Source organism: Lynx rufus, unplaced genomic scaffold, assembly GCF_022079265.1.
Source record: "Lynx rufus isolate CCGP_SWC_20201006 ecotype Redwood Valley unplaced genomic scaffold, mLynRuf1.p SCAF_21, whole genome shotgun sequence".
Taxonomy (NCBI): Eukaryota; Metazoa; Chordata; class Mammalia; order Carnivora; family Felidae; genus Lynx; species Lynx rufus.
The window spans coordinates 12396702-12420876 of NW_025814836.1; positions in this window are offsets into that span (position 1 = coordinate 12396702).

Genomic DNA, 24175 nt, shown 5'->3' on the forward strand with positions numbered 1-24175 from the left:
TGTGATTACTGTCAGATTAATGAAAAACATATTAAAATCTCAGTGGAGGTTTCTTAGCACCTAATAAAAAAATATGAGATAAAATTCAACACCATTTTTGATAAAAAAAAAAAAAAAAGTTTAGTCCCCTGTAAATGTCAAGGCACTTCTTTACTTGGTTAAATGGTTTCTACTGAGTTGAAAGGGGTCCAAGATGTGGGTGCTGAAACTTTCTGAACTCATCTCCTCCCACAGACACATCAAATCTATAGCTACATATGAATAATTTCCCTCCTCTAAAGGTCTGAAAACGAGATGAACTCCTCTGTATAACAAAAGATAAAAGAAGCACATTGAGATGGGTAGGAGAGGCAGAGTTATAGTTTTGAAAAGATCCCCATTTCTAGCCCGGCAACACACAATAAGAAGGTGTCTCAACAAACAGGCACTGCTCCTAGAGGAGTAAGGAGTGGGTGCCCCACATCAGGCACCCAGCCCCTAGGGTCTGGACCACAGAAATGAGCCCCCAGGATGGCTGGCTCGGAAAGCCAACAGAGCTGTCATTTGGGGGTCCCGAAGTGTTATAGGAAACTGAGACTCCCCTCCTGGAGGCCTCCCCTGTGGTCTTGCTCCCCCCAAGACCCAGTGGGAAAAAAAACCCAGCAGTTTGAGCGCCTAGGCTCTATGTGAAGGAGATTCATTTGCTGATCTGGGGTCATTGGCCAGAAGGGTGGAGGACAGTTGAGACACTCCCCAGAGCTGGAGGTACTGAATGATGCCATTGTTACTCTCTCCATATAACCAGCTTGGATGGGTTGGACATACTCGGACAAGGCACCCTCCTGCCTCCTTGCTGAGATGGGTACGGGCCAGTGGTCATGGCACTTGCTGAGGCCAGAAAGTGGGAATGGTTGTTACACTCCCGAGCTCCCTGGCTGGGGCCAGCAAGCATGACTGATCACAGACTTCCCCCACTCCCTCGCTAAAGCCTATGAGCACAACCACACAGGGGACACCTTGATCACCTTGTTCTGGTGGGCTAGGGGGCTGGTTTCCAGAGCTCCACGGGACTACAACAATCAGAAAGACAGCTCTTGGCAGGCTACCAGCCTCATGGCGCTGCACAAACAACAGACTGAATCACAACCTTGGTTTTCCTGAGACAAAGGCCTATTTACTCAGCCTAGACCGTCAGCCAAAGGGAGAGGCTTCAGGTTTTCTACCTATCTAAGCTAAGGAGGTGCTCCCAGGAAACAAGTACCATCCTTGGGCATCCCCTTGGCCTTGCTCAACAAGACTTCCCAGAAAGGAGCTTATATACTCCTCTGGAGCCTTGAGTTTTGTAACTGTCACCCAGGAGACACCTCCAGTTCTCCCGTTCTGAAGGCTAGCAGAGATTATGACTGGGGTTCCACAGTCTGTATATATTTGCATACTTTAAAAGCTACTGCCTGCGGGTCTGGCTTCCAATCAACCTGGAAGTAGGTGTTAAATGAGATTCCTCTCCTTGGATCACCTTACACCTGTCAGAATGGCTATTATCGAAAAGACAAGAAATAACAAGTGTTGATGAGGATGTGGAGGAAAGGGAACTTTTGTGCACTCTTGGTGGGAATAGACATTGATGCAGCCACTGTGGAAAACAGTGTGGTGATTCCTGAAAAAATTAAAAGCAAAGCTACCATATGATCCAGCAATTCTACTACTGGGTATCTATTTGAAAACAAACAAACAAACAAAACAAAGACACCGATTTGAAAAGATACATGCATCCCTACGTTTACTGTGGCATTACTTACAACAGCCAAGATATGGAAACAATTTAAGTGTCCGTCAGTGAATGAATGGATAAAGAAATAGTGGTCTATATATCTATATCTATATCTATAATTATATCTATAGATATAATTATAATTATATATATACACATATATTTGCAATATACTCAGCCATAAAAAAAGAACGAAATCTTGCCATTTGTGACAACATGGACAGATCTTCAGGGTGTTATCCTAGGTGAAATAAGTTAGAGAAAGATAAATGCCACATGATTTCACTTATATGTGGAATCTAAAAAGCAAAAAAAAAATACAAAAAAAACCCAAAAGAAACAAACTCAGACTCATAGATAGTGAGAAAGGATTGGGGGTTGCCCAAGGGGAGGAGGGTTAAGATGGGGGGAAGGAGTGGTATAGGTGAAGTGTATTAAGCAGTGTCAAATTCTAGCTATAAAATAAATAAGTCATGGGGATATAATGTACAGCATGGAGAATATAGTCAATAATGTTAGATTAACTTTGTAGAATGACAGACTTACATAACTGAAATTATTGTGGTGACCATTTTACCATGTATACAAGTATCAAATTACTATGTTGTACACCTGAAGCTAATATAATACTGTATGTCAATTACACCTCAATATTAAAAAAGGATTCCAGTAAAAACTAGTTTATATTAATACTACAAAGTAAATAAAATATTTAAGATTTATTAATTTAAGATCAAGAACAAGAAAAGGATATCTACCATTTTTTTTCATTTTTTTTTAATTTTAGAGAGAGAGAGAAAGAGAGCACACAAGTGAGGGAGAGGGTCAGAGGGAGAGAGAGAATTTTAAGCAGGCTCTACACTCAGCACTGAGCCCAACACGGGGATTGACTCCATGACCCTAGGATCATGACCCGAGCCAAAATCAAGAGTCAGATGCTCAACCGACTGAGCCACCCAGGCTCCCCAAGGATATCTACTATTAATGCTAGTATTCAACGTGTGTTGGAGATTTTAGATAACACAAAAATACTAGAAGACATACATTTTAATATTAAAAAGAAAGAATTCAAGTTCATAGACAATATAAGTTTCTGTATACAAATACAAAACAATTGGGATGCTTGGATGGCTCAGTTGGTTAAACGTCTGACTCTTTGATTTCAGCTCAGGTCATGATATAACTGTTTGTTGGATTGAGCCCCGTGTCGGGTTCTACCCTGAAAGCATGGAGCCTGCTTGGGATTCTCCCTTTCCCTCTCTTTCTGTCCCCCACTCCCACCTCTCTCTCTCTCTCTCTCTCTCTCTCTCTGAAAATAAATAAATAAACATTTAAAAAATACAAAACAATCTATGTAAACTATTGAGATAAATAAGGAAGTTTGACCAGTTGGTTAGCTATAAAATTATCATAACAATAATAACACAAAATCAAATGTGTGCTATATACCCAGAAAAACCAGTGAGTTTCTTAGCACTATATCTAACAAAAAAAAAATTCTAAAGGCTTCTGGGTAGCTCAGTCAATTGAACGTCTGTCTTTAGTTCAGGTCATGATCTCACAGTTTGTGAGTTTGAGCCCCTCATTGGGTTTGCCACTATCAGCGTGGAGCCCTGTTCAGATCCTCTGTTTCCCTCTCTCTCTGCTCCTCCCCTGCTCTCAAAAGTAAGCCAAAAACATTTAAAATTTTTTAAAAATTCTAAATTAAGAGAAATTATTATGTTCTTCTATGGAATGTTTTAAGCTATATATATATATATATATATTTGAATCCTATTAAGCTAAGTTTATAGAGCAAATTAGATGTCAGCTAAAATCCACCAAGGATATTTTTTGTTGTTGTTAAATTGGACAGATTCTAAAATATTGGAATAAATATACTAACAATAGGTATCCCAGCAGCATACCCAGGAATATACATGGGCATGATCTATGACAGAAGTAGTACAATAAATTATTGTGGAAATGATGGGCCATGTCATATTTAGCATTGGGACCACTGGATGTCCACATGGCAACAATGACTGGATGTGCTGGTACTTTCAAATGGATTACAGATATAACCTTGAAAAACAAAACTCCCAAACTTTGCAAAAATACAGAGTAATCTGTTCATCAACTTGGTATAGAAAACTTTTTCTTCAGTAAGATAAAGAAAATACAGATAATAAGAATTGGGGTAGTCTGACTCACCAAAATTATAAACCTCAGTATGACAAAACCACCAATAAAAGTTGAAGGAAGAGCCTCAGGTTGGCAAAAATATTTGCAACACAAAACACTAGTCGATGATTAGTGGTCAGGTTATATGTGAAATACCTAGTATTAAGCAGGAACAAAAACAACAACAGATGTTGGCGAGGACGCAGAGAAAGAGGATCTCTTTTGTATTGTTGGTAGGATTGCAAGCTGGTGCAACCTCTCAGGAAAACAGTATAGAGGTTCTTCAAAAAGTTAAAAATAAAACTACCCTATGACCCAGCAATTGCATTACTAGGTATTTATCCAAGGGATACAGATGTGCTGTTTTGAAGGGACACATGTACCCTAATGTTTATAGCAGCACTGTAAACAATAGCCAAAGTATGGAAAGAGCCCAAATTTCCACTGGTGGATGGAGTATTATATATTGGCAATCAAAAAGAATGAAATCTTGCCATTTGCAACTACGTGGATGGAACTGGAGGGTATTACGCTAAGTGAAATTAGTCAGTCAGAGAAAGACAAATATCATATGACTTCACTCATATGAGGACTTTAAGACTCAGAACAGATGAACATGAGGGAAGGGAAACAAAAATAATATAAAAACAGGGAGGGGGACAAAACATGAGACTCTTCAATACGGAGAACAAACTGAGGGTTACAGGAGGGGTTGTGGGAGGGGGGATGGGCTAAATGGGTAAGAGGCATTAAGGAATCTACTCCTGAAATCATTGTTGCACTATATGCTAACTAATTTGGATGTAAATTAAAAAAATAAGATAGATAAATAAATGAATAAATGAATAAATAAATAAATGAATAAATAAATAAATAGAACAGATTGATCCCCGAGGAAGAAATCTGAATGGCCAATGATGATATGATAAAATGCTCAAACTCCACAGAAAACAGGGAATTGAATGGTGTATATGCTTCAGGGAAACTCTTGCCCATGGCGCGTAGATAGGAGGACAAAGTGTCCACAGAGCAGTGTTTGTAGTTTGTAAGTAACCTGAATATTTCTCATAATGGATGGGACAGTACATAGCAACCAAAACAAACAGACCATGAACATACCAATGAACATCGGATTCTTAAAAAACAAACAAACAAAGCAATCCATGACGCCTTAAACGAAACAGTGTGGAAATGTCAAGATGTAGAATGAAACATACAATGCCGTAAATGTATTTAAATTAAAATACAAAACCAATATTATTTGTTGGCTCCGATGTATTAAGTATGAAAAAATACATGGGCATGATAAACGCCAAGTTATCTGGGGGGAGGGAAAGAGGACTGGGAACCGGGCAGGGGTCTCTACTGTGTTTTGACTTTGATGGAGGTGATGATGGTGCACAGCCTGTCGGAACATCAGTTGGTGTCAGTGGTTGAGCTGTGCACAGCTCTGCCAGTTGTTTGGGGTCATTCATCTCAGAAGAGAGAGGGTGGGCGGTACTCAGTTGTCATCTCTGAGGGGAGCACTCAGATGCTTCTGCTTACTTGCTTACTGCCTCTTCTCTGGGACCTGTATCTAGACGTCTGGGCAGGAGTCTATCTTGCACCACTTCTTCCTACTCTTGTGCACACAATGACTCTAGGGTGGAACAACTCTTGAATTCTCTGAGCCTCCATGGTGAGTCCCTCATTCTTCTGGATCCTTCATAAGCAGATTTCTTCCCACTCCAGTTTTCCATTGCCAAGCTATTGGTTGACATCTCACCGTCGTTTCCTTGGTCAAAAAATATCCCTTTAGGGATTTTTTTCCTACACAATTCCTATTGTTACCCTCACAGGAGATTCAAGAGAACCTTTTCTGAGAGCTCATCTATACGTTAGAACACGTTTACACCTAGATAAAAATTTAACTTCCACTGAGGTCTGATGGAGAGGTGAAGGTCGAATGGGTGGGTAAATGGGTTGGAGAATTTCCGGCATGCTCTGTCTTTGAGTGTCTTTAAGGCATTGATAGCAGAACAAAACCCCAAGGTTAGCTGATATTGGGGTTGACCCTCTCCATAACACACTTTTTTTGTATCAATAATGTTTATGTTAAAGAGATATGGAGGACTCCATATGACTTAGTTTTTTTTTGCTAGGTTCCTGATATATCTCTTCATTCCAAGGACAATGTTCAAGATTCAGTGTTATGGAGGAGAGAGAACATGAGTAGGTACTGGTGTATGTGAGGCATGGCCTTTGTTTGAGGGCCAGATAGCAACTATTTTAGATTTTGTGGGCATGCCATCCCACTTTCAACTAATTTCTGCCATAATTACATGAAAGAAGCTAACATAATCTGTAAAGAAATGGATGAGGCTGTACTCCAGTAAAACCTTATTGACAAAAACAAATTTAGCCTGCAGGCTGTAGTCAGAGACTAGTATAAACGTGTGTGAACTCTCACTTCCTTGAGTCCTCATCTTGAGCCCTCCAATTAAAGGTAGAAGATGGGAAGAAATGAAGTCAAACAAGGAACTTTAGGAGGGTAAGTTTTTCTGAGTTAAAAAATGTAAAGAGCAAATGTAGGAATTAGCTTTTATTTAAAAAAAAAAAAAGGATATTGAAAAAAAAAAAGAGCCCATCCCCAGCTGGCTGAAGGCTCAGGAAGAAAATTTTCTGACAATTTTATTTGGATACAGTAGAGCAAATGGTTTCCAGAAAGACTTCATTGAACTTTTACAGGAAGAAGAACCATGTAGAAATCAATCCAAATTGGTAAATGGAGTGGAGTGAAAGACAAAACTATACTTTTGGGTTACGTAGTATGGTTCCATCTGGAATGAAACTCCAAGTCATTTCTTTTCCCACCCAGGTTTGGTTCCATTTTCTCAATGTGACCTCTTCAACGAGCAGAATCAATAATGGGTCTGTCTCAAAATCCCCAGCTGTGATATGTTCAAGGCTTATCTGGACTTTTAGGAAAACAGCAATAAATGTCCAGATAAATGAGCAGTCCTAAATCAAAGGTGAGTATTCTCTTAAACTGGCTGAGAGCATTTCTAAATTGGTACCTTACCAACATGGATCAGAAAAGCCATGACTAGTGCCTACTCTAAGATTTGGTTTGCCAAGAAACAGCTTCAGTAGAACAGCCAATTAGCTATGAAGCACAATTAAAATAAAAATTACAGTGTGCTGAGTTTCTTCTCTTACATGAACAAGCTCAGCCAATATAGTATTTTAGTCCCAGAATTGTGAACTCTGTAATAATCCCTAAAGGCATTGTGGGAACTTTCTTACGGCTATGTGGAGCGTTCTGATCCAGCATAAGGCCAAACAGAGGTAAGAGGAGGCAAGCAAAAGGAAAAGGGTTGGAGGGGTGGGAAGGGAGAGGGAGAGAGAGGGAGGGAAGGGGCAGAAAAGGGAGAGAGAGTGAGCGAGAAAGAGACAGAAGGCTGATGACCCTGTATGGACGCTGGGATTCAGACATTCCTGAAACCAATTAATTCCTTGGAATTCTAGTTACATAAACTAATAAAAATTATTGAGGTATAGTTTACATTGCAGTATAAAATACAAAGGTATTAAGAGTACAGCTTAGTACATTTTAACAAATGTATATATTCTTGTAACCCAATCAAGACATGAAACATTTCCCTCACCCTATAAAGTTCTTCCATGACCATTTCATGTCAGTTCCCGTGCTTTACCCTGGAAGCAGCCATTGTTCTGATTTCTATCTTTATAGATTAGTTTTGAATATTCTTGAACTTTGTATAATAGAATCATTACATGGTGACACTTTTGTGTTTCTCTTTTTTTCATTCAACATGGTTTTGAGTTACCTCCATGTTGTTTCATGTAATAGGAGCTCTTTGTATCGCCATGTTTTCATTCATTCATTCATTAGTTAGTTAGTTAGTTAATTTAAAACATTTTTTTAAATGTTTATTTATTTTTGAGACAGAGAGAGACAGAGCACAAGCAGGGGAGGGGTAGAGACAGAGAGGGAGACACAGAATCCAAAGCAGGCTCCAAGCTCTGAGCTGTCAGCACAGAGCCCCACGCAGGGCTCAAACTCACTGACAGTGAGATCATGACCTGAGCTGAGGTCGGTCGCTCAACCGATTGAGCCACTCAGGCACCCCAATTAATTTTTCAAAGGCTGATCTTTTGTTTTTCTTTTTTTTTTAAGCTCATTTATTTATTTTGAGAGAGAGAGAGAGGGGGAGAGATGGAGTGCTCGAGTGGGGGAGGGGTGGAGAGAGAGGGAGAAAGAGAATCCCAAGCAGGCTCCACATTGTCAAAACAGATTGTTCATCCATTCACTTGTTGATTGACAGTGGGTTATTTCTGGATTTGGGCTCTTGTGGACAAAACTGATATGAACATTCTAACATTCTTCTACCAGTTTTTTGGTGGACATGTATCTTGACTTGAGGAGAGGATAGTATAATATAATTACTAGTAGTATAATGACTGGTTCCTGGGGGCAAGTAGATAGATTTGTTAGAAACTACCAGCTTCCAAAGGGGTTGTACGCCATCAATGTGTTAGTCTCCATGCAATGTACATGCTTGCTAACATTTGGTTTTCTCAGTCATTTAATTTTAGTCATTTAAATTTAGTCTATAAAAGCCCTTTGTCTTCCCCTCCCCCCAGTTTTTGTGTTGTAGTAAAATGCACCCAACAGAAAAGTTACATTCTTCACTATTTTAGAGAGTGTACTATGGTATTTAACCGCATTGTGCAACTATTACCACCATCCATTTCTATAATTTTTCATCTTGTAAAACTGAAATTCTATACCCGTTAGGCAGCAACTCTCTGTTCTCCCCTTCCCCCAGCCCTTGGCCAGCACTAGTCTGCTTTCTATCTCTACAGATTATACTATGCTGAGTACCTCCTATAAGTGGAATCATACAGTATTGACCTTTTTATGACTTTTTTACTTAGAATAATGACCTCAACCTGTATCCATGTTGCAGCATATAGCAGACTTTCTTTTCTAAGGTTAAATAATATTCTATCGAATGTGTAAAGCACCTTTAGTTCATCCATTCATCTGACAGTAGATATTGTTGCTTCCACATTTTAGCTACTGCAAGTAACGCGGCAATGGACGTGGGTGTCCAGATGCGGCAATGGACGTGGGTGTCCAAACGCCTCTTTGAGGCCCTGCTTTCACTTTGGGTGTAAACCAGAAGTAGAATTGCTGAGTTAGCTGGGAATTCTATTTTTAAGTTTTTGAGGTACTGGCATACCATACCATTTCCACCACAGCTACACCATTTTATATCCCCACCAATAGTGCAGAGGAGTTCCGGTTTCTCCACATTCTTGGCAATCCTTATTACTTTCCGGGTATGAGGTAGTATCTCATTGTAGTTTTGATTTGCATTTCCCTAAAGATCAGTGATGTTGAACAACTTTTCATGTACTTATTAGCCCTCTGTACATATTCTTTGGAAAAATAACTGTTAAAGTCTTTTGCCCATTTTTGAATTGGGTTGTATGTTTTTTTTTTGTTGTTGAGTTGTTTGTATTTTCAATACATTCCAGATATTAACCTTTTATAATATATATAATTTGCCATTATGTTTCCCATTCTGCGGATTGCCTTTTTACTCTGCTGATTCTGCATTCTGATGCACAAAATTCCCTTTCTTTCTTTCTTTCTTTCTTTCTTTCTTTCTTTCTTTCTTTCTTTTCTTTTCTTTCTTTCTTCTTTCTTTAATTTTAGGGAGAGAGAGAGAGAGCACTCAAATGAAGGGAAGAAGAGCAGAGGAAGAAGGAGAGAGAATCTTAAGCAGCCTCCATGATCAGGGTGGAGCCTGGCATGGGGCTTGATCCCACGACCCTGGAATCACGACCTGAACCAAAATCAAGAATTGGTATTCAACTGAGTGAGCTATCCAGGCACCCTACAAAATAATTTTTATAAAGCCTAGTTTATCTGTGTTTTCTTTTGCTGCCTCTGCCTTTAGTGTTAAATCCAAGAAGTGATTGACAAATTCCATATTATAAAGCTTATACCCTATTTATTTCTGAGAGTTTTAGGTTTTATATTTAAGTTTTTGATTAATTTTGAGTTAATTTTTGTTTATGGTGTTAGGAAAGGTCAGATTTCACCTTTTTGTATGTGGATACACAGTTTTCTCAGCACCATTTGTTGAAAAGATTGTCTTTTCCCCTCTGAATAGTCTAAGCATCCTTGTCAAAAATCATTTGACAATATATGCAATACATGCAAGGATTTTTTGCGGATCTCTATTCTATGCCATTGATCTATTATGTCTGTCTTTATGCCAGTACCACACTGTTTTGATTACAGTAGCTTTAAAGTAAGTTTTCCAGTGAGGAAGTGTGAATCCTCCAGCTTTGTTCTTTTTCAAGATTGTTTTGACTATCTGGGGTTTTTTGAGATCCCATATAAATTTAAGATGGGTTTTTCTATGTTTGCAAAAATATCATTGCGATTATGGCAGGGACTGCACCAAATCTGTAGATTGCTGTGGTTAGTACTGGCATCTTAACAATATTGAGTCTTTCAATCCATGAACATGGGATGTGTTCCCATTTATTTATGTCCTCTTCCATTTCTTTCAGCACTGTTTTGTGGTTTTTGTTGTACAGGTCTTTCACCTCTTTGGTTAAATTAATTCCTTAAATTAATTCCTTTGGTTAAATTAATTAACCCTTTGGTTAAATTAATTCACCTCTTTGGTTAAATTAATTAATTACTAAATGCATTTCAAAAAAAATTATTCTTTTTGTGCTCTTGAAAATGAAATTATTTTTGTATTTTACTTTCTAGATTCTTCATTGTTAGTGTAGGGAAGTACAACTGATTTTTGTGTTTTGACTTGTATCTTGCTACTTTGCTGAAGTCCTTGATTAATTCTAACAGCTTTTTTGTTGTTGTTGAATATTTAGGGTTTTCTGCATATAAGATATTTGCCCATTTTTAAAACTTGGATTGTTTGTTTGGGTTTGCAGAAATTCTTTATTCTGGGTGTGAGGCTTTTGTGAGACAGAAAAGTTGCAAATACTTTCTTTCTATATGTGCCGTGACCAATCATTGTTTAAAATAACACCTTTTGATCATTGGAAATTTTTAACTTTGTTGATATCCAGTGGTAAATAGACGCATTCCCAGCTATTGTAAATGTTGGCTGCAGGAGGCTTACATCAATAGCTTTCTCAGAATTATTCTCAGCCAATGGGAATCATTTTACCTAGAAATAACTGGGGTATCATGCTCTCTTCTGAAATACTTTACTCAAATGACTGGGTGTTATGGTGGTACAAAAAGCTTGTATCCTGACTTCTGTATGGGATAGCACTGAAGTGTCATTTGTGTCTGGGGCTCCTTGTAGGCTCAGGGAGAGGCTGGGCTCCAGCTGACCCCACTTCCTTGCTAAGCTTCCTCTTCTGTTATATCCTGTTTTGCTTACTTCTTTACAGATATCATTTATAGGCATTCACTCAATAAATGAATCACACAAGAGTCCTGATCTCAGGCTATGCCTTTTAGGGAACTCAGTCCAAAATACCAATTCATCAATTTTTCTTTTATGTTTAGTTCCTTGTTTGTATCCTAAGAAATCTTTGCTTACCTCAGGTCGTGCAGATTTTCTTCTATATTTGTTTTAAGGTGCTTTATAGTTTTAGCATTTACATTTAGGTATATGATGCATTTCAAAGAAATTATTGTGAACAATGTAAAATGGGAGTTGAGTTGTAATTTTTCCACAAAAATATCCAGGCATTTCAGCACTTTTCTCTTGCCCAAATGAATTGTATTTGCACTATCATGAGAAATCAATTAACCATATATTTGCACAACATTTATTTTTATTTTTGCTTTAAGTAGTTTGTCATGGTTTTCTTTCACCATACATGGAAACAAACTCAAAATGGATTAAAGAGATAAATGTGAGACCTGAAACCATAAAGATTCTTGAAGAGAGCACAGGCGGCTCTCTCTGACATTGGCCATAGCAACGTTTTTCTAGATATGTTTATTGAGGCAAGAGAAATAAAAGCAAAAATAAACTATTGGGACTTCATCAAAATAAAAAGTTTCTGCACAGAGAAGGACATAATCAACAAAACTAAAAGTCAATCTACTGAATGGGAGAAGATATTTACAAATGACATATATGATAAAGGACTAGTATCCAAAATACACAAAGAACTGATACAACTCAACACCCAAAACCCAAATAATCCAGTTAAAAAATGGGCAGAAGACATGAACAGAAATTTCTCTAAAGAAGACATCCAGATGGCCAACAGACACAGGAAAAGATACTCAACATCACTCTCCATCAGGAAAATACAAATCAAAACTACAATGAAATGTCTCTTCACATCTATTAGAATGGCTAAAACCAACAACACAAGAAACAGGTATTGGTGAGGGTGTGTAGAAAAAGGAATCCTCTTGTGCAGTTAGTAGGAATGCAAATTGGTACAACCATTGTGGAAAACAGTACAGAATTTCCTCAAAAAACTAAAAATAGAACCATCCCACAATCCGGGAATCACACTGCTGGGTTTTTACCCAAAAACTACAAAAACACTATTCAAAGGGATCCATGCATCCCTATGTTTATTGTATTATTTACAATAGCCGAACTGTGGAAACAGTCCGAGTGTGGATGAATTGGATAAAGAAGTACACACACACACACACACACACACACAATGGAATGTTATTCAGCTGCAAAAAATAATGAAATCTTGCTATTTGCAACAACATAGATAGAGCTAGAGAGTATAATGCTAAGTGAAATAAGGCAGTCAAAGAAAGACAATTACCATATGATTTCAGTCATATGTGGAATTTAAGGAACAAAACAAAGGAGCAAAGGGGAAAAAAAAGGAGAGAGAGAAACCATGAAACAGACTTTCAACTATAGAGAACAAACTGATGGTTACCAGAGGCAATGGGGGTGGGGGAATGGGGGAAGTAGAGCATGGAGATTAAAGAATACACTTATCATGATGAAAAAAAATAAGACAAAATGACAAAAAAAGTAAAGTGGTGGGGAAAAAAAGAATGTAAGCTCTAGGAAAAAAAATCATTTGACCATACGTTAAACAATATTTATTTATATTTTTGCTTTAAAGAAGCTTGTCATGGTTTTCTATTTCTCAGAGCTCATTGGCCCTGGCTAATTTAAGGTCTCCCTTTTAGGCGACTTTCCACCCAGTGTTGCTAGACTTACCAAATAAAAAATATAGGACTTGAAGTTAAATTTGAGTTTCAGATACACAAAGGGCTCCTGTGTGGCTCTGTTGGTTAAGCTTCCAATTCTTGATGTTGGCTCAAGTCATGATCTCACGGTTTGGTTTGTGAGATCGAGTCCTGCTTTGGGCTCTATGCTGATGGGATGGTGGATGCTTGGGATTCTCTCTCCCTCTCTCTCTGCTCCTTCCACTCTATAAAGAAATAAGTAAATAAATAAATAAAACTTAAAAAGGAAATAAAAAACATTTCAAATACACAAGCAATAATTATTTTAGTGTAAATATATGCCATGCAATTTTGGGGAAACATATTTAAACACTTTATTAATGTGTACCTGAATTTAGAAACCAAACGTCCTGTATTTTATCTGACAACCTTATTGCCACTGGACTCCTTGTATTCTGATGCTCTGCATCCCATCACCGCCTGCTGTCCGGCCTTCTCCCACCTACACACAAGGTGAAGCTTCCTGAATCTCCCCACTCCAGTGCACTCTATCCTTCCCACCTGGGAGGCTGGAATGGACAGTTCACAGTCTTATCACATTCTTCAGCTCTTTTGGCCGTCAACTGCTGAAGCGACTTGATTCGTTTTTAAATGGCTTTCCACCTCTGAGGTACAAATTCAATGTTACTGACCCGCGAGAACAGACAGAAGGATGTTGTGACTTCCTAGCTCTTCTCAGGCCAATCGACTCCTATCTTCATACCTGTGACTTCCTAGCTCTTCCTATCTTCATACCTGAAACTTCATGAGTGGGCCTACAGCCACCAGCTGTGACCACTGAGGAAAACTCGCTGGATCTGAGGACACTTCTTCTGTGACACAGGCAGCATGAGAACCACACTGTGAGCCGCTGGGGACACCCTTTCCCCACCATGCGCAAGAACCCCACAGCTGGATAGCCATGGAGTGGAAGGGTTGAAAACCTCTGCCCGCAGGCAGTGTGACAGAGGCAAAGTGAGCTGGGCAGGCTGGAGGGAAGAATCACGGCCCACGGTCCATTCCACAGTAACACTTCCCCCCTCACTGGGAGACCGGAATGCCTTAGCCTGTAGCCTGGGATGAACCGGATGCGGGCCCATAAAAGGTAACCAGCCGAAGAGTCCTTATGGCTCCTCAGTACCAGAGACAGATTTCCTGCAAAGCTGATGAAGAAAGCTTGAGCTTCAGGGGCCCTACGAGTCCCTGTGAGTTCTGGGAGGTGCTGAGAGTGAAGGCCTGCTCAGGTGAGGGACAAGCCAACTCGCCATTGGAAGTATCATTCTGTAAGTATTTCTAGCAAATTGCCTCAAGCCACCACAGAAAAATGAATTTCCAAGTCTCGAAAACGTTGTGATGTCTTATTCTAAATAAATATTTCCATGCATAACGAATGTTATATTCACAATTTCTTTGTGTTTTTTAAGACGGTCACTCAAAATGGTTCAGATTCCACTAAGTCTGAACTGTACCTTCTCATGCCTGTGAGGATAAAGACAGAAGAGGTATAGATTCAGGCTCATGACTTTAGGACATGGCGGAAAACGTTCCTCACCTGGTTCATGCATCTATGTCGCAACTGTCAGACGTCTAGTGATCCACCTGGGACAACAGCTCCAACACTGTGACTTCTTTAGAATCTGCCTCTATATCTCTCTGAAGAGATCGTTCCCAAAACACCTCTTCCGGCTCCACTCTACTGTTCCTACCCTTTCTCTTCCTGACGCCTTTTTCAACCATCCCAACTGCACTGATTTACTTTGCAGGCATGTGAACCAAAATTACTTTGTTTCTGTAAAAGATATCCAGAAGTAAGTCTGCACAGAGTAGAAGTTTGTACAAAAAAAGCAGGCAAAATAAAGATTTTTGTCTACTCCCTTTAACATACTTATTGCAAAGGCTAGAACGTTCTGAGCCTTTATTAAACAGAGAACAGAGCACCAATCTTTGATATGCAAAAATATGTAAAGTTATGTCCTACTTTATGAATATTTAACATATATTCGATACAAACCGTTATGTAAAATCTACATCAAAAATTCTCTTGAAGAAGTACATTATTCTTATCCCAGAATAATATTTATCAGTCTTTAAATTGAGTTCCCTTAGTTTATAAAAAAAATTATTTTGATTTATTATAAATCTATTTCTGATCAAGTAACAAGTTTTGAATCAACTGGTATATTTACATTCCATTTCTTCTAAAAAGATTGATTTATCATCATCAGAATTAGAGATTTATAATTTGTAACTTGCTGTGGCTAGAATTATTAGCTAGTTACAGAAATTTAGCAGTTTAGTTGTTCAAATTTTGTTAAATGTTTTTGCTAAATGTGTTTCAATTGGGATCAATTTGAAAAATCATTCAGTTAATCTTATTATTAAAAAATAGTAATTATTTTAAACTGTGTGTATTAGGAAACAAAATTAAAATATTAGGGACTTCCATTACAATTTCCTCCTGTGATTAATTAATTTATATATTTATTGATATGGATTCTTTTTGGGGCACCTGAGTGGCTCAGTCAGTTAAGTGTCTGACTCTTGGTTTTGGCTCAGGTCATGATCTTGTGGTTCATGAGACTGAACCCTGCACTGGGCTCTGTGCTAGCAGCACAGAGCCTGCTTGGGATTCTGTCTCCCTCTCTCTCTGCCCCTCTCCTGCTCTCTCCCTATCTCTCTCCCAAAATAAATAAAAATAAAACTTAAAAAAATGGATCCCTTTTTATTTCACATTATACAATGTATTTATGTGTATTTAAGTGCAAATGTATTTCAATATTATACATATTTATATGTAAATTATTTATATATATATGTGGTGTATTTAAATCCATTATATTATCTAACCTTCCCCAACAATTTCATGATATAAATAGCAGACAAACTTTTCTTCCTATTAGAAGTTAAATATCTTAAAAGTGGATGAGACAGAGTTGGTACCTCGATTTCCAAATTCCAGCTTGGAATTTTTTCTACCGAATTTGATTTGCCACCTCTCGTCCTTTATCTTTCTCTTCATCCTCATGACCCTTTGGTATGTAAAAACTTAGTATGTACTCAAAATTGTACTAGAAATGTAATGCAGATGTTGCTTTCAATAGATTTATAGTCTAGTTGGTAGAAAGAATACATGCAAATATACGCAAATATACCCATATATAAATGCATATATACATATCATTAAAAAATCATACAAAATGGCATATCAAGTTGTGATTTTTATATTAATTTTAAAATACTACTTGGTGCTGGGCACCGTGTAGAGGCCAAATGAAACCGACTGGTAAGAGTTCTTGGTAAAATTTAGAAGAGGAGCGGGTATTTGGGCTGGTGAAAGAAAAAAACAAAACAAAACAAAACTTCACGAATTGAGTTTTTAAGCCGAGTGACCAGGATAGGCCGAGAAAATTGACAAGTACTCAAGAGGGAGAAGTCTAGATGCAAGAAAGAACGTGGGTGCCTTGGGTAACAGTAAAGCTATTTATCTGGAGTAGGGGGATTTGGTGAAACAGTATGGATTTGGAAACAGAAATGGGGACAATTTGTGAGCATCTCATTTTCTAAGCCAACTCCATTTTCTTAAATATTGATAATGCTCGGAGTTCCACACTTGACTTTTCTATTGCTTATACGGGTGGTTCTTTGAGGATTTTGATCTCTTTGAGGATTTGTTGTATATAATGCATTTATTTCCTTCTATTTATGTGCATATGAGAATGCATAATTGCCCAAGAACTTTAGAGGGCTCAGAGGCCCTGAAGTCCACCTGAAGACCTCTAGGTGTAAAGACTCTTCTTGGACAATCTAGTTAGAACTTAAAGCTCTTTCCTGAACTCCAGATCTACATATTCAATGACCTGGTGGACAACTCCACTTTGATGTTACCCTGAACATGGCCAAATAAGACTCATAATGCATCCTCAGTGACCTCTTTCTTTGGTATTTCAGCAGACGGTAGAATCATTCAGTAAACCTAATACAGTAAATGGTAGAATGCTAGATCATTCACATGATCATCCAAGCCTGAGATCCAAGAGACACTCAAGGCACCCACCCCCTGTTTTCTTTCTACTTTCAGTTAATCACTCAGACCATGCTTTTTTTCCATCCCAAAGGCTCCTTCCCTGGTTAAGCATTTATCATTTCACACCGGCATCCAACTGTGTCCTGTGCCTCCAACCTTGTCTGTTCCAGTTCATTCTCGGTGTTGCTGGAAGAGTAGTAACACTAATAACAAATCTGGTCACGTCATTCACCTGCTGAGAATTTATCTATGGGTTCTTCCATTGTCTTAAAGAATAAAATTCTTACTCCTTAGCATGATATGGTTTGGCTCTGTCTTCCTTGCTTGTCTTGGTGCCATTTACATGCTCACTGTTAGCTCCACATTTGCCTTTTCTATTCCCCTCTGTCTGAAATGCCCTAAGACCAAGTCTACATCTGTCCAACATCAGTTCATCCTCAAAGTTCTAGTCCCTGAATCATGCCCTTGGGACTGTCTACCTCTTGAATCCCATCTAGATGTTCATCCGTTTGCATTCTTATAGTGCTTTGATCTGAATTCCTTTAGGGAATTTTTCACATCAGGATATCCCGTTTTCTTTCTGCCTATCCCTAGGGTTGTCACCCCCTCAATGCCGGAGGAATTTCCTAAGTTTCCCGTGTGAAATCCCAGCCAGTACGCATTTGGTAAATATGTGGTACATGAATCTATGAATGAATACATTCTGTAGACCAGTGGTTTTCTACCTGTTCCCAGATGCTCCCAGGGACACCTCAATGATGCCATAGAGAATGAAATACCTTCTTTTAAACAGTAAGGATTTAAATCCCCCAAGGAAACCATTCATTTCCTCTTGTTAATTCCTTTTCGAGGTAGTAATTCCTGTAAGATTTTATTTGGCAATCCTACTACCAATCTATTTTTACACCCTAAAAAATGTCTTTGTAGACAATTAAGTTATATTGTTGAACTAGGAACCGAGAAAACGATAGTACTATTTTAGCAAGAGTCCATTGGCATAGTACGAAATGTGCATTGGAAGAAGCAAAGGTATGATCTGGTCAGAAAGAAAGATGAACATAAGATTTTATTTTTTAAGTTCAATACAACATTAAATTTACCTTTTTAACATTTCTCGTAGGGCTTTGGAATAAGAGGTTTTAATTTTAACAGCAAGCACTCTGTTCAGCTTCGTATCTTGGTAAAGTTCAGCATTCTAGTGGCCTACAATGCCACAAATCCAATATTTTCAAATTCACTACAGGATCCTGGTGAAAGGAGAAACCCTCTTCTGAGCATGTTCTAAAAATGTAATTTCTACCTTTAAGAAACTGAACATTCACCTGTGATTTATTGTCTCATCCACTAAAAGCTTCCAAAAAAGTACAATGGATGGAGTTTTGAATAAAATGTCACGGACATTCACAGGCCTTACTTCCGAAGTATGCAAAAGTGGTCTTCCCCAGAAGGGAGGCTCTCTCGTACATTCGTGTGTTAAAAAGTAAACAAAATTCCCCATTGGATGATTATCTAAAAAGTCCCAGTCTATAGAAAATATATACTCTGACTTTTAAATGTCGACCAGCCTTGGAAATCTATATGACATAAACTTTTGCCAAAAAATCAATCTTGAGTTATGATTTGATTAGCAGAAAATTGCTATCACATTTGTTTCTACATTTGTCTACCTCATGTCCTTTTCATTCATAGGCTGGCTGATTCAAACCTTCTTTAAAAACTCCCCGAGAAAGTCTGTGACATTAAAATGTCCTTTGATGCTCTTTTACTAAGCAGTGAATATTAACAGTTATGGTGACCCTGTTCCCTAATGTGTCTCAGCAGGATCAATAGCAGTTAAGTGCCACTGTTTTACAATTAAAAAGGGGATCATTTTAAATTTAAAAGCTCATAGCTAATTTTCTTCTTGGCACTTAATGGCGTAATTCATTTTTGAAAAACCTCATTGGGAGAATGTAGGCTTTTTTTTTTTTTTTGGTGGCAGCAGAGGAAGGGGGTAGTTTTAGCACCTCTTGTTGACTCCTGAGATGATTTGTAGCTTTCTTCATTAAGTGGCTAGTGAGGCATCCATAAAATTTTCTGCAAAAAAGGGGACCCTGATGCACAGCTTGAGTAATCATTACAGTTCTCCGTCAAAACTAGTCAACGGCCACTTTCTTTGGGACTTTCTTCCTGAGTGCTGCTGCTTTCGGCCAATCCTGCTGTTACATTCACATTTTCCCCCCTGATTTTTGCTTTTCATTTTGGTGACCTCCTCCTATTCCCTATTAGGAACCCTAGGCACACGACAGGTGGATCGGAGCAGTGCATATATTTCTCCAACATCTAATTGGCTAACATTACGCTGGAAATGTCATTCTGATCCTACCTCATTGACATTGCAGAGAGCCTTGGCTCTGCTTCCACAGGAGGATGGCTTTCCTGGTTCCCAATTACAACAGTAACAGACGCATCGAGTTACATATACAGTATACCCCCGGGGATAAGCACTCGATACAGATCCACTCTGGGGTAAGTCTCCTGTCTGCTTACAGAATTTACATTATCTTGAGGCAAAGGAGAGATATTGTCTGTCATTTATATTTGCTGCTTGAAGCTTGGAAAAATATATTAATCCATTTGGTAGTTTTGGGGGGGTATTTTTTAAGATGTCTAATTAAAAAGTAGACGATACCCATACTACCTCTAATTTAAAAAGCAAACGCCTGAATGTCGATTGCATGCAAGGCACTGTGCTGGGCTCTTTAGACGTCTTTTCTCTGGTCCTGAGTCCACCTTACAAGATAGACGTTATTTTTTCATAATTTACAAATGAAGACATTGACTCTCAGGGAGGTTAAGTTATATGCTGCTAGTCACACAGCTTATAAATTATTGCAAATGGGACTGCAGATTTGAGCTGTCTCACTTCCAACCCCCCCCCCTCATCTTTGAATTAAATGATTGATCATATCCATTGAAACTGCTTTAGATTTAACTATATATCTTTAACTATGTAACTTATGTAGACTTAAGCCCCAAGATCAACTCACCGGAATTTAGAGGCTTTTTAAAAAACATTTCCATGACACTCGTTATAAGAAAGTTGGGACCAGCCAAGAATGTCAGTTCTTCATGTAGGATTTGATTTTTTTTTTAATTCTTTTGACTTTTGTCAGTCTATTACAGTATGTCTGTCACAGACTAGGAGCTGTTACTAATTAAAGACTACACGCAATATCTCATTTCATTCACTTTCCTTCTGAATCCGATAATATTCTCTGTAACTATAAATTTTGGACTGAAGGCTAATGTTCCAGTAAGGAACCCTGAATAAACAGGAACACGTGCCTATTAGATTAGGGTTTGGAATAAATGGGATATCAGGACACCAAGGACAAATGGTCCCTGAAAATAGGATTAATTTCTACTGGGAAATTTGTCTTTATTTCCCTTGCCTGTGTGTAAAAACAGTAACCATGGAAGAGGGCTGTTTTTCGAATTATCACATCTTACAGAAAACTGGCTCTAATTTAAAAATAAACAAATACAAGAATTTTTCTCGTATACATTATTCTTTGATCAGTTGTTTTCTTGCTTCATATCCCCTATTTTTTTTTTTTCAGTTTATTTATTTTGAGAGAGAGAGTGTGAGCAGGGAAGGGGCAGAGAGAGAAGGAGAGAGAGAATCCCAAGCAGGCGTGGGGCTTGAACCCACCAACCCTCAGATCAGTTCATGATCCGAGCCCAAATCAAGAGTCAGTTGCTTAAGGGACTGAGCCACCCAGGCACTCCTCGCCCCATTTAAAAAAGTTCTATTTAAGTAATCTGTAGATCCTATGTGGGGCTCTAACTCAGGACCCCCAGACCAAGAGTTGCACACTCTTCAGACTGAAGTCCCCAGGCGCCCCTCCCCCCTTTTTGGTCTTTTTGCCTTTTCCTCCCTCCCTCCTTTCTTCCTTTATGTTTTTAACCGCCCCCCCCCAACCTACTGAAATCAATATACTTGATCAATATACTTTTCCTCTTTTAACCAGACATCTGTATGTAAGTGACAAAAAAAAAAAACAAAACCCAAAAAACAAAACCCAAACTCACCACAACAAAACCCCCCACAAAACCAGGGCTCCAGTCCCGGCCCAGCAAAGGCGTGTCATAGGCGCATGGGTTGATTTAAGCGAAAGCCACCCAACCGGTCCGTCCCGTAATCCGAACCCTGAGTCAGAGGACCAGGCGCCCGCTAGGCAAGCGAGCGCGGCTGGCTTCGCACGCGCGTGGGTCTGACATGCCATCGAACGACACAATTAGCCGCTGACACCAGGTGCTGCCCGCTTCCTGCCACGTTACACGTCTCGCATTTCATGTAATGGTGCTTGCGAAGCGCTCCCCCGTTTCCGTTAGCCAGCCCTGCCCTCTCCACTCCCCCATGCGTCCGTGCGGGTACAGGGGGGACCCCGGGAGCCCGCGGCTGGGCTGGCAAACGCCAGGCCACTAAGCGCCGCGGCCGCGCCCCGGTGGTGGCCCGGCGGCTTACAGCCTGCCTTTAGGCATAACGTATTCCAGATGCTGTCGACGAAGCCCATCGGGGCTGTGACTTCTCTTTTGTTTATGTTTAAAGAAGGGGCAAAGCCTCCCCGAAGAAGAAGCCCCAGCAACTTCAGCGCTGCGGGTGTCCCTTGGCTCCTGCTGCGTCCGGGGCACGCAAGGATTTTGGAGAGGCAGAGCCTCGGGTTTCCCCGCTTGGACGTAGCTGCACGCTTCCTGGGCTGCTTTGTGCATTCACGACCCCACTCGTCCTCATCCCCGCGATAAACACTACCTGCTCCATTGTTATGATTTTTGTTTCGTCCTGCAGTAATTATCCTTTTATATTTACATAAAGGGGCTGCCCTCCGAGTGGGCAGAAATGCTGACGAAGGGAGGGTTTCTGTGCGTTCTGCCCGGATTGCATTAGCTGCTAATTACCCGGGAGTGCCCCGGGTGCCTCTGGTCTTCCCAACTAAAGCGCGCGGTGTAATTTACATTTACATTGTGTTCTATCACATGCGGGTGGTGACACAGCCAAATGTATTTTGACATTATGTTTTAATTGTTCCCCCCCTCGCCAGTGGTACCTGCGGGGAGGGGAGCAGCAGGTGCGGCAAGGCCCCCTGGGATCGTGGATTCAGGCCCTCACCTGCCATCTTACTCCTGTTGCCACTGCGCGCATCATTTGGCTCCCTGAGTAATTACCAGCCTCCTTTCCATCCATCCACGGCGGTGATTTCAGTTTCTGGTGAGAAGTCAGTCCTGTTTGCTCAAGGCTAGTGAGGTGATTTACATTCATTTCTCCAGCAACTCTCTGAACGGAGCATGGTGTTCTCATTTCACCCAAGGGGAAAGTGGTACTCAGCGTTAGGATCCCAAACCACTCAAGATCATCTCCTTAGAGAGCGGGTGGGAGGCCTGAGGGTGAGACTCTTACACATTTGTGCTCACCTCCACACCCGAGGATTTGGGAATGCAAACTTGAAAAGCAAAGCGTCAGACGGATGGTTGTTGGGGGGTGGGGGGGTGGGTATTCACGTGCGCGGTACAGATGTGTCTTCGCTAATATCATTTGAAGGAACTGGTCCTCACCTATACCTCACACAGTGCGTGGGAAGTATTCCCACTCTGTCCTAGAGCGTCACTAGGTGGGTTCAGGCAGGGCAGGCCATCTGGATTAGAAACTCCCAAGTGGTATTTTGTCTGACAAAATATGTCCAGTTTTCAAAGGGGTTGTTATTCCACAGGCTGGATCATCCAAGAGCAGTGGTCTGAACTGGCTATTTTATTGGGTACTCCTGAGTCCTGTGAACTCTATGACATATTCTCAGAGACACGCTCACAGGGATCAATAAGAGATAGCACCTGTTTAGGGGGATAACTTCCCCTCGGAAGCACAGCTAGGTCTCCACTGCCCCAAGCAGTCAGCCGCACTCAAGGGAGCATCTGACAAGGATCTGAGCAAAATCTCAGATCGATTCTCCAAAGTTGGTGTGGTTCAATAAAAAGGATGGGCTTTTTCATAGTTGTTTCTGTTTTTGTTTTTGTTTTTGTTTCCTGTCGTCTTGACACGAAGCTGCCATATTTTGAGCAAACTCACGAGCTGAGGGTTGTAGTGGATGGACACCCATGGATTTGAAAGAAATCTGCCTTTCACTAGCTCCAAGGGTATAGGCAAGTTATTAACTTCAGTGAGGCTTAGTTTTCTCTTCTGGAAAGGGGCGATGATAAATATCTACCTTTTGGAAGTATGAGGACCAGATCAAATGGACATCTACTCATCTCTGGTACAGAACAGTGACTCAAGGTGGGGAACCTGCCTCTTCTCTTTCTTCTTTTTCCTGTTCTTTTTCCTTTTTTACCTGTTCGTCATCTCAGATTTTACCACCACATTGCGAAGAAAATGGAAACCCTCTGCTTTCTGCCTTGCTTGCACCCCTGACATTTCACTGGGCATCAACTACTGTCTATTCTGCCTTTGTAATGTCACTAATGCCCAAGACACCCCCACGGTCTACGTCATTTCTCATTTCTGGGTCCCGTCTCTTGACCTTCCAGCCATCTGTCCTAATGCCGCAAGAGTCATCCTTCTGAAATTCAGGCCGAGCCATGTCAGCCCATGTTATATCTTCAACACGAAGGCATTTCAATCCTCAAAAAAGGAAGAAGGCTGTTTTTTAATTAAAGTATAGTTAATACACAACATTACGTTGGTTTCAGGTGTACAATGTAGCGATTGGACAAGTCTGTACAAGGCTGTGGGCTCACCGCAAGAAGCCAGTTTTTTGTTGTTGTTTTGACTGATTTTTACTCAAGTGTATTTGACCATGGAACAAGGACTGACATTTCATGGGACACTATGGTTACAAGGACAGCAAATTGGGAATCATTCTTTAAAAAGCGCTATAAAGCCTCTCCTGGCTTTGCAGAAGCATTTCTCCATGTTCCATTATTGTTCAGTCAAGAGGAGCAGGTGCCCAGATCACTTGTCCACAGGTTCCTTTTC